We start from the raw sequence: 10,532 nt of genomic DNA, 5'->3' as shown, positions 1-10,532 counted from the left end.
CACTCGGATGGCCCCTCAGAGCTCTCACTCTTGAGTGAGCTCTTAACCAACCAAGCCACTCGGCCGGCCCTTTGGCTCCCCTTTATGTAGATACCTTCCATTACTATGTGGGCCATAGAATCAGCATGGTGCTACCCCAAAGCGCAGGCATGGCTCTTAGGAAGCTTGCCAGATGCTTTGCCGGCATGTGGATAATAGCTCACAACACCGGGCTGTAATACAGCCCTACATGCAGCTATTAAATAGGGCACGTTCTCAACCTGAGCAGTAACCGAAACTGAGAAGGGGGGACAAAGAACAAACATACTAAAACCCCACTAACCTACTTTATTTTGAAGATGTTCAGCATGACATATAAAAAGTATAGATATACTTTTTAACTTTCAGTGTAGTTTATAAATGTAACACAAAGTAAGAACAACCCAAAATCTGTCTCTGTAGCTAGATACCAGCCCAGGGCTGGATGGAAGAAGGTTAATAGGATATTGACGACTCTCAATTGAATCACATTAAGACCCTCTATAAAGAAAGCACAATATAAACAGAAATAAACCAGAGAAAGAGAGAACGAGGCTCATTGTCTTGTTCACGGAGTCCACATACAGTCTTGGAAGTCAGAAAAAGAAGGGAAGGTTGAAGAGAAAGGCTGACAGGGCTCTATTTCCCCATCTTAGATTCAGAGATTAGCAGGTTAGCTAGGGACAATACTGATGTCCAGAAGGGTAATTTGCTCAGGGTCACACAGCAATTTAGTGTTAGAAGGAGGACTTACACCTACATTCAAACTTTCTATCTACTCGTACCCTTAGGTGATTTTAGGAGACCATCCGGATTTCTCTTGGGTCTGTTTTGCACAGGGTCTCCATTAACTAGTGTTTCAGCCTCTCTTCACCAGAAAACTCTAAGACTACATGTAAAAGTAACTCCTGCAACCAAACTCTATCATCCTGGCACACTGTATTACGTAATAGTGTCTGAAGAGAGGCAGAGACTATTCTCAGTCATTTGTACAAGACCCATCTGCTGGGTCTACCAGGAAGTAGCATGATGAACGCCACTCTTGAGCTGAGATGAGAGACACCCATTCACAAGCAGCTCACTTCTCAACATTTCAGAGCGTTCACTGGAAAAAAAATCCCAGGAAAGAGCTTTAAAATGAATTTTAACAGAGCACGAGGGGGGTTTCTGAGGTGTTGGTAAAATTGTTTCTTGATCTAGATGCTGGTTACATGGGTATGCTGGGCTTGTGAAAATTCAAGTGGATAGAAAATGTGCGCTGTACCCTTATATATGCATTGTTCTGTATATTTTAATAAAAAGTTTTTTGGTTTTTTTTAAAGAGTAGTTCCATTTTCTCACCAGCAAAAATAATGACATACATGTGCTCAAGTCTCTTCTACTGCTGTAACTTGTTCGTGACACACAGACTGAGCCAGAGGAGAGAGGTTGTGAACAGATGCTGGGGCAACAGAAAGGGCCCTTGGTCATGTTCACAGAGGGCTTCAGAAGCTTCCTTCCTCCACACGGTCTATTTAGGCAGTGACATCACCGCAGCGGAGGAAGAAGCGCATTCCCCCTCTCCCTCCTCCCCCCACCCCAGCTCTTAGCTTCCTCTTTGTCTCTGCTCCCTGCTTCCAAAATGTCCCCTGTCCACCACCACTAACCTCAGCAGCATATCATGCAAAAGCGCAGCAGTCCCAGGAGTTAGATCTCTAGGTCCTGGGATGCCCTGCGCTGACTGTCACAAGCGAACCAGAGCAAGCCACTTCGGTACTAAAGAGGAAAGCATCACACATCTAAGGCTGCAGCTGTGACATGGCACCCAAGCAAAACACACAGCACACACTCAGTTAACACTGACTGAAAATGGGCTGAGTCCAGAATATGCACAATCAATGTGTGCTGAATACAATTAAATGATGGCTATTCTCTAGGTCTCCCTTAAATTCTGCCTGCATTAATTCCACATATTTGATCTTCAGCCAAGAGGAACATCACCACCAGGTCAGTGTCCTCCATGTAGCACTGTTTCCCTATTTTTGAATGTGTTCACGAGGGCTCTTTACCACCTTCTGTAATGGGTCCCAGTCAGGCAGCACGCTGAGAGGCAGTCAAGTAGAACAAAGCCACTTCAAGTTTGAGTTGCTAATACTTTTACATTAGAAGAAAACAAGCCTGGGAGATGGAGTTTCTGTTTTTAAGTTTCATTCCTGCCTAAGTGGAAAAAGTTTTCCTGCAACCATGCTGCTAGGAGCAAATTTCCTGTTTTTAATATTGTTTAGTCTGAATGGGTCTCTAGAGACCAATCTTAATGCTGGAGAAGCCAATGAGCTGAGCCCCCCAAGAAAGTCCCGGTTTCATAGTTGGGTTCAGCCCGCCCTCAGCATCCTCAGCATCCAAGGTCCAATTAAAGAGATCGGTTTTATGTTGATCTGAATAGCATCTGCCTCCTGCATACCACTGGCAGGGCCCTTTTTCCCTCCAGCCACACTTCCCTCCTTCAACCCTGAAGGCTAGTTTGCGGAAGAGAGGAGCTGCATACTATCAGAATCACAAGATCTCTAACCACACTGGTCTTGTGGCACATCTTGTGCCTCTTTCCCTCATATAGACTCCAAACAAAGCATGACTCCAGCCTTAGCCGAAGCCCTGACAGAGGTGCTTCTCAGGGTTGTCACAGCCACTTACCAAAGTGCATGCAAAAGACCAAAAAAAAAAAAAAATTAAGATTGTGCAAGAGAGCCCTGACAGTGGTGAGCACTCAGCTCAATTACCTGCTGGTGACAACCAAGAGATGCACTGACAAAAACCTGGACAGTCACTCAGGGACTTGGGACTGATTTTCAATGAAGCACAGTTAAGAAGCCTTTAAAAATCCTAACAGAGCTGACAAATGCCTAACAGATTCATTTCTCTGGTGAATAAATAACTTCTACGTGGAAGACACTGAACTTAGCAGATGAAGTTCCTCTTTGCTTGGAAATTAAAGCTGGTGGAATTTAGGATAAACCTTGAAAATAATGTATGATTTCATTTCATTCAAAAACCTATATTAAAATTCTTCTGGCTTCAGTCTGTAGGTCCTGTATTCATTCTCTCCCTCCCCAATATTAAACTTGACACCTTAGGATACTTCACAAATGAGAAAGGACCTACTCAGAAAAAGAGGTACCAGGAAGTGCTGAGTTGTGCTGGGGAGGAAAAGGAGCACACTGGAGGACAGGTTAGTACACAGACCCCAGACTCCTTCCTGGGCACCTCTGGTTTTCACTTTTAAATTCCACTTCAAAACCTGGCCCCTGGGTCAGAATAGGTGAAATGAAGCATCCCTTTGCTATGAAATGTGAGCTATTTTTTGTGTCTCAGAGAGTGGTTGGGTCAGTTAGGGCTACTCAGGGGATTCAGAACAAACCACCCTGACTGCTCCTGTAGACGAGCACATGCTTCAGATACAAAACTAAAATTAGGTATGTTCTCCATATGTCAGAGAAAGGCAGTAATACAATGTTCTTATTCATGACTCCTGGGTCCTTTCCTATAGTAAATGCAAAGCTTAACAGTCCAAAGTTTTCCAATTGCCAGCTAATCCATATTATACTTAAAATATTAGAGGATCGCACAGTCAGGAGGAGTTAGCACACAGAGCAGGCAGCAGGGAGTAGTGGAAAGAGCAAGGGCTTTGGAGGCAGCAGATCTGGGTTTCACTCTGAGTTCCGCTTCTTAGTAGTGTGGCTGTGGACAAGTCACCTAACTTGTCCTTGAACCTCAGTTTTCACATCTGTACAGTAGAGAGGATAATAACACACTTTACAGGGTTGCTGTGAAAGGTGAGGGAGATAATAAGTCAGGTACTCAGTTCAGTACCTGGAACAGAGCAGGTTCTCAAAAAGTAGTATTTTCTTTTATTTCCCACTTAAGTGAGTTGGTCAGGAGAACATTTTCTAAACCCTGAAATCAAATCTTTAAACTATATGGGAATGTTTCCAGACGCTTATGAAGGAGGAAGTTGCTTCTGTTTTCTTAAAGTCTCTGATGTGGGGGAAAAAAGGAAAACCAGTATCAGCCAGAGACCACTACATATTTGAGCTTTAAACCACAACACCACCACAAATAAGATGGGGTTAGTTTAATATGGGAGGAATAGTAAAGAAAAAAAAAAAGTAATTGAGAGTTTCCATTCCTGTCAGATCTCATCCTAGCAGAACCACTATCTCTACCAACTGTATGGAAGCTGTATTCATTCTTCCTCCTGTATCAATTCAGCACATAGGCTCAGAAAGCATTTGTATTGTGTCTAACTGCCTAACTAGAGATGAGGATTGAGCAATGAAATTGCTACCTGCCAACCAAGCAGCACCCCCACCACTGAGAAATTTTTAAGTTTTCTTTCCTATAGAAATGTTAAGTATAGAAATGTTAAGTCTCCTCCCTAGTTTTCTTAGTTCCTTAGCTCTTGGCTTTGATTACTTTTCTAACCATTTTTTGAATCCTGGACTAAAGACCCACACCCCTGCTTCTTAATTGCTTTGTAAATCAGTTTCAGAATCCTAAACAATAGATTGTACAGCTAACAGATTTATTAATTAAAATCTATTTTTCCTCATTCAAGAGCCTTAGGAATACAGATGACACCCCAGCAAGATTGCCAGTCGCAACCAAAGAAGCCAGCGGTCTTCCAGGCGGAGCTTGAGACCCCTTCCTTCCATCTGAGATCAGCTAGGGTGAGAGTTCCGTGAATCCCCCAATAGGCAGGGACAGCTCTACGCCCCTGCCCAGCAGGAAGCAGATACAGAAAAAAAGACCTCCTGTCCCTCAACTTCCCATAGAGATTTTATGGGGATCACGTCTCTCAAGGGGAAAACCAGGCAGGCAGTTAGAGGCAGGCATTGGGTCTCTGCATTCCTGCACGTCCCATAGAATGTGACCGCCCAGGTGACCTCCCCTCTGCACTCAAAACGTCCAATCAAGTGGTCCCATGCCCAGAGAGGAACAGCCCATTCCAGAGAAAAAGGGATAAAAACTCCAAGTCCTGGGAAGTCTGTCTCTTTTTGGACCGCTTCTTCCCTTTTGACCTCCTTCCTTCCTTCTCGAGCCTTTTATGCCTGGCCTTTTCACGCGGCCCGCTCCATATGCTCCAAACTCCTTGAAATAATTTCTCTTCTAATAATTGGCCCTTAAGCCATTCTCTACTGCTTGGGCCTACTTCTACTTCTTTAAAATGTACCATCTCTTCTAATAAACTACTTTTACTCCGGTATCTCATTCAATTCTTTGCTCGAGTTGCCAAGGACCTGGACTTTGAGCCAAGAAGGGCCCACTCTCCGACAACAAAATGACTAACAAAGGAATACTCCCCCACTTCTAGAAAGAGAAGCAAGAAAAATGAGTTTGAGCACACTCTTCTGTTTACCTCTTCCGCTCCTGGGGACCAGATGCAAGGGGCTATTTGTATACAGAAGATGATCTTATGAGTGAGTCAATCCATCCTTTTCTGCCCTGAGGCCAACTCCCCAGGGGCTCTGCCTTTTCCAGCTTCTAAACACAAACTGGGGGATGAATGGACACATCTGGTCACCATTTGAGTTCAGGCTTCTATTGTGTTCAGTCTCTGGGGGGAAGTGATTCTATAAATAGCTCACGCCCCTCAGCCTCACACTTGAAAAATGAGAAACCATCAACTCTGCCTTTTCTGCAGAGAGAAAAGAGGTTTTCGCTGAACCCAGCTCCCTCCCTAATGATCATACATCAAGTTAATATGCTAAGTAGCCAGCCTCAATCAAATTATCCATACACCTATTTTATTATAAGACTACATGGTATCTAGAATGAAACCCAGGAGTGAACTCCAAGTTAAGATTAGTGAATGACTCATATATCGATGCTTTGGGAAGTCTCTGATATTTTTGGAAACTCACCAAACTATGTGGTTAAATCTATGTGTGTGAATCACCACCTTCGAGTCTTAAGGAGAAATGTCTTTCCCACCTTTGGAAGAGAATGAGAGGTTTAAATCCTGTTCAAACCGGAATAGAACAATCATGTTCTGAATCAGATTTTTTTTATAATCTATCGCCCCCAACAAAAAAGGCCTACCTCACTCTTCAAGTTTTTTCAAACACTTGATTAAAATATTTATTACAGTATTTGCCACACCGTGAAGTAATTATCTCTTTATATATGTCTCCCTCAAGAGCTATAAGTTGTTAATGGTAAGTATGAACAAGGTAAAATAATCACACATTATATGAACCTAAATGAAGTTTCATAAAGAAAAGGAACATCAAATTTAATGTTGATGCAAGGGAGAGGTGAGAGAAAAGGGGGCCAACCAAGCAGAAGTAGACAGAACAAAGTATAAACAGATTGCTTTCTTCTTCATCCCCACACCTGCTCAGAATTCTAAAACAGCTACTTTTGCAGAGGGTGAGCTTATGTAAATGTATGTAAATCAAAGAATAATTAGAGCTAACATATGGCACTAACCACCCCAAACTTCAGACCTGGAAAAGAAAATGAGACCAAACTCCTCTCCTCAAAAATGCAGTTCGGAAAGAACAGCAAACAGCAACAAGGATGTTGGAGAACCAAGACCTACCAACGTGAAATTCTCCCAAATGTTTCATAATAAATTATCAGTTTTGGATTCTGTCTGGCTGTAGAATATAAGTAAAAGTCTTCTGCCCATGCTCTGGAAGCCACAGCATACTGTCACTGTGTCTGGCAAAGTCTCCGCCTGCCTTCGGATTAGGAGATGAATGCTAACTTAAATTTGCTCTGCTAGAGTCCATACAGCAAATCATAAACCAGTGTGGGTCATCTGCTGACACCAGACTTAATGCTATATGGTCTGTGGGATATAAATCAAACACAGTCTCCCTCTTTGCAGTGTCTAAAATATGATAGCTGAAATAAAGTTATAGACTAACAGACAGAAGGAAAATTACACCAAATGGAAATATGGATCTACAAAAAGAAATGAAAAGTACCAGAACTGGTAACTAAATCAGTAAATATAGATAAGATTTTCTTCTTATTATTTAAATTCTTTAAAAGATAATTTACTGTTTATAATATGGTAAAAACGATGTATACAGTGTCAGGTGGGTACTAGACTAGTCAGGGGGATCACTTCTTAAATTATATAAATGTCTAACCACTAGCTGTACACCTAAAATATAAAATACTGAATGTCAACTATAATTGAAAAAATTTAAAAGGTGAGGAAGAGGTTCAAATTTCCAGGTACAAAACAAATAAGTCTTTGGGATGTAATATACAGCATAAGAAATACAGTCAGTAATATGGTGATAGCATGGTACAGTGTAAGATGGTTGCTGGACTTATCATGGTGATCACTTCTTCAGATATATTAATGTTGAATAACTATGGTGTACACCTGAAACTAAGATAATATTGTATGTTAGCTATACGAGTATTTAATAAAAATCTTTAAAATAAATAAAAGATAATTTACTGTTTAAACAAAATTATTAATAATGTATTATGGAATTTACAACATATGCAGACATAAAAAGTATGACATAAAAAGTCTGAGAAAGGAGAAACAGAAGTATTCCAGTGTATCTCATTTTATGGGGGAAGTAGTCTATTATAACTTGAAGGTAGACTATGATATATTAGAATTGTATACTATAAACCCTAAAGCAACCACTAACAAAACAAAGATTTATAACTAATAAACCAACAAAGATAAAATGGAATCATAAAAAATACTCAACCCAAAAGAAGGCAGAAAAATACAAAAAGAGAACAAAGAGCAGATGGGACAAATAGAAACCAAATAGCAAATTGACTGTCATAACTATATCAGTAATTACACTAAATGTAAATAGTCTAAATAACCCGAATTGAAAGGCAGAGATGGTCTGATTAGGAAAACAAAGCAAGACCCAATTACATATATGCTGCCTACAAATAACTTACTGTAAATTTAAGACATAAAAAGCTTAAGAGCTCGCTCAAGAGTTTGACCTCTGAGGAACAGCGGTTCAATGCCCAGCCCAAGCTGAGCTGCTAACAGGTGGCAGGATGGCTCAGCTAAAAAAAAAAAAAAAAAAAAAAAAAAAAAAAAAAAGAAAACGTTTAATCCTGCATTTACAGTGCCAGTTGCAAAAAGACCCTGCCCTCAGCTAACTAGTTTTGTTAGAACATTTTGATAACTGCTCTGAGGCAGGAGATATATCCTATGAGAACACTTAGCCTTTCTGTTAAAGAGCTCTCATTTAGCTTTCATATCTCCTTATTCTCTTCTTACAGGGACCATTTAATCCTTGAGCATAACCAGTATATCCAGAAAGTACAGGATGCTGAAAAGAGGACAGCAATGCAAAAAGAGCTGCTAGAATCAACTATTGCAAGATTGAAAGGTGAATTGGAAGCATCAAGGCAAGAGAAGACGTCTGTGCTGGAAGAGAATGAAAGGCTTCAGAGAGAGGTAGGTAAAGACAGAATTATGTTAGCTCCCGGTTGGGGTGGTCATCTTATTTAAAATTGTATTCTAAATGCAACAGACAAGAAATACAACCCAGATGCAGTTTGTCTGATTTGCCCATTAAAGAAATCTTTAGGTGGCTAATCTATGCCTTTTAGCATGGAAAGTAGTCTATGCCAAATAGCATATACCCCTATACAGCATTAGTGGATGTTAACTAATAGTTCACACATCCTCTTTAAGGGGTCAGATTTTAAAAATGGATTTCCCTGAAGGAGGGGAACAATGTAGGCTAAGGGGGAGCAGCCCTATCTTCCGAGTTAGGAAGGAACCAGCAGAGTCTGACATGCAGACGTGTCTTTCTAATTTCAGGGCTATTTGTGAAGTCTGCTCTGCCTCAGAGACTCCCTGAGTGGCCCCTTTTCTGAGAGGATGTGCTATCTCTGCAGTGTAGGTATTAATTGATATGCAGGGTGTGTCTGCTATAGGAGAGCCTGTCAGCTGCTTTCACATTGACCCATTTATTTTTCTTTTCCCTCTTTGGGCAGGTTAATAAAACAGAGAAAGAAATAGCACAAGAAAAATGCAATTTGGAAACGGAATTAGCTAAAAGCAAGGTATTCCATGTTTGATTTATTTCACTCTATTTCATTTCTATCACTGCCTTCTGTACCACCTTATCTTAATGAGGAGATGGGTTATTTTGTTGAATACCAAAACATGGGGGAATAGAGAAGCCACAAAGCCAGATGCAACTGAGAACACTCTAGTTTCTGCAGCATGAGGCTGCTTCTGGGGAATGTTGGCTTGAGGAGAACCCTTTTCTGGGTTCTCAAAAGACAGAATGGCCAGAGAAACAAATACAGTTCTTATTAAAATCAAATTTAAAAAAAAANCAAAAGGACAGCAACTTGTCTGTTCCCCTTCCCCAATTCCCCAGCACTGTTCCCATCCCCCCAATAAAAATCTTTAAAAAAAAAAAGAGATTTAATTTTCACTGTATATCCTTTTATACTTTTTTCCTGCCATGTGCATATATTTCCTATTTTTAAAAATTAATAAATCACAGTATTTTAGAAGAAAAATATTTTTATTAAAGAATTAAGAGCAAAAGATACTTTCATAAAAAATTGCAAAGAGACTATCTTTCTTGGTACAGAAACAACAGAGAATATCGTAGTAGTAATACCAACTGATATTTATTTAATGTTTCTAATTTTTTCCAAAGTCCTCTCAAGCCTAATGCTTCATTGTATTCTAACAATATTTCAGTGATGTTTGTAGGTGGGGAATTATTACTCTGTCTTGAAAGATAAGAAAACCAAGGCTATTTAAATCACATAATGTACAACTTGTTCCACTCGACCAAAGCCATCAAGGTTTGTCTGAGATGGCAGTTATGTAAGTAGATATGTCGGAGTCTAACACAGCTTCTTTCTTGAGTCAGCCATCAGACAAGAAGGGACATATTGATCAGGGAATAATGCACATTTTACAGGCAAAGCAAAAGCACAGTTAACAGGACTTTTGGAAAAGCAGTCATCAATTCAGAGTTGTATAAATTAAGGTGTGTAATATATCATGTACTTTAGAATCTTGTTACTAAACATGTGGTCCTCAACCCAGCAGCATCTTAAACTCTACCCCAGACCTCTTGGATCTAAATCTGCTTCTCTAACTTTAATTACTTTCACGTGCATATATATCACCTGGTGATCTCTAAAAATGCAGGTTTGATTCAATACATTTGGGTTGGTTCTGAAAGTACACATTTCTAACAAGCTCTAGACAATACCAAGGTCCACACTTTGAGAAGCAAGGCAGAACCCCAGCCTCTCTACATCTGTGTTCCCAAACAGTATGAAGCACGTACTCTTTCTCTCACGGCAAGGAAACATCTGGACATGTGCAGTCTCAATAAAGCTCAATGGGCACCTCCAGAAAGAAAAACCAGTAATATGCTCCTAGCGGCTATTTTTCTACAAGAAAGTAGCTTAAATGTTAAAATAAGAACACTTCTAACACCTGGATCAAGAACAGGTCTGTAAGATGTCCCATGGGTAGACTAATGAGAAAGCAG

General features: G+C 40.4%; 1 protein-coding gene and 1 long non-coding RNA gene across 2 annotated transcripts in view; one reads left to right on the top strand and one right to left on the bottom strand.

Moving 5' to 3' along the window:
* The window catches only part of STARD9 (StAR related lipid transfer domain containing 9), a 110,754-nt gene that overhangs the window by 81,482 nt on the left and 18,740 nt on the right, over positions 1-10,532 (bottom strand). The gene's annotated exons all lie outside the window — the stretch shown is intronic.
* Positions 8,284-9,070, top strand: LOC109384031 (uncharacterized). The gene is made up of 3 exons (XR_002124334.1): positions 8,284-8,455; positions 8,825-8,902; positions 9,001-9,070. It is a non-coding gene; the product is annotated as an uncharacterized LOC109384031 (long non-coding RNA).

The sequence above is a fragment of the Hipposideros armiger genome, unplaced genomic scaffold, assembly GCF_001890085.2.
Source record: "Hipposideros armiger isolate ML-2016 unplaced genomic scaffold, ASM189008v1 scaffold_92, whole genome shotgun sequence".
In the NCBI taxonomy this organism is placed as follows: domain Eukaryota; kingdom Metazoa; phylum Chordata; class Mammalia; order Chiroptera; family Hipposideridae; genus Hipposideros; species Hipposideros armiger.
This window is presented reverse-complemented; position numbering and strand designations above follow the sequence as displayed.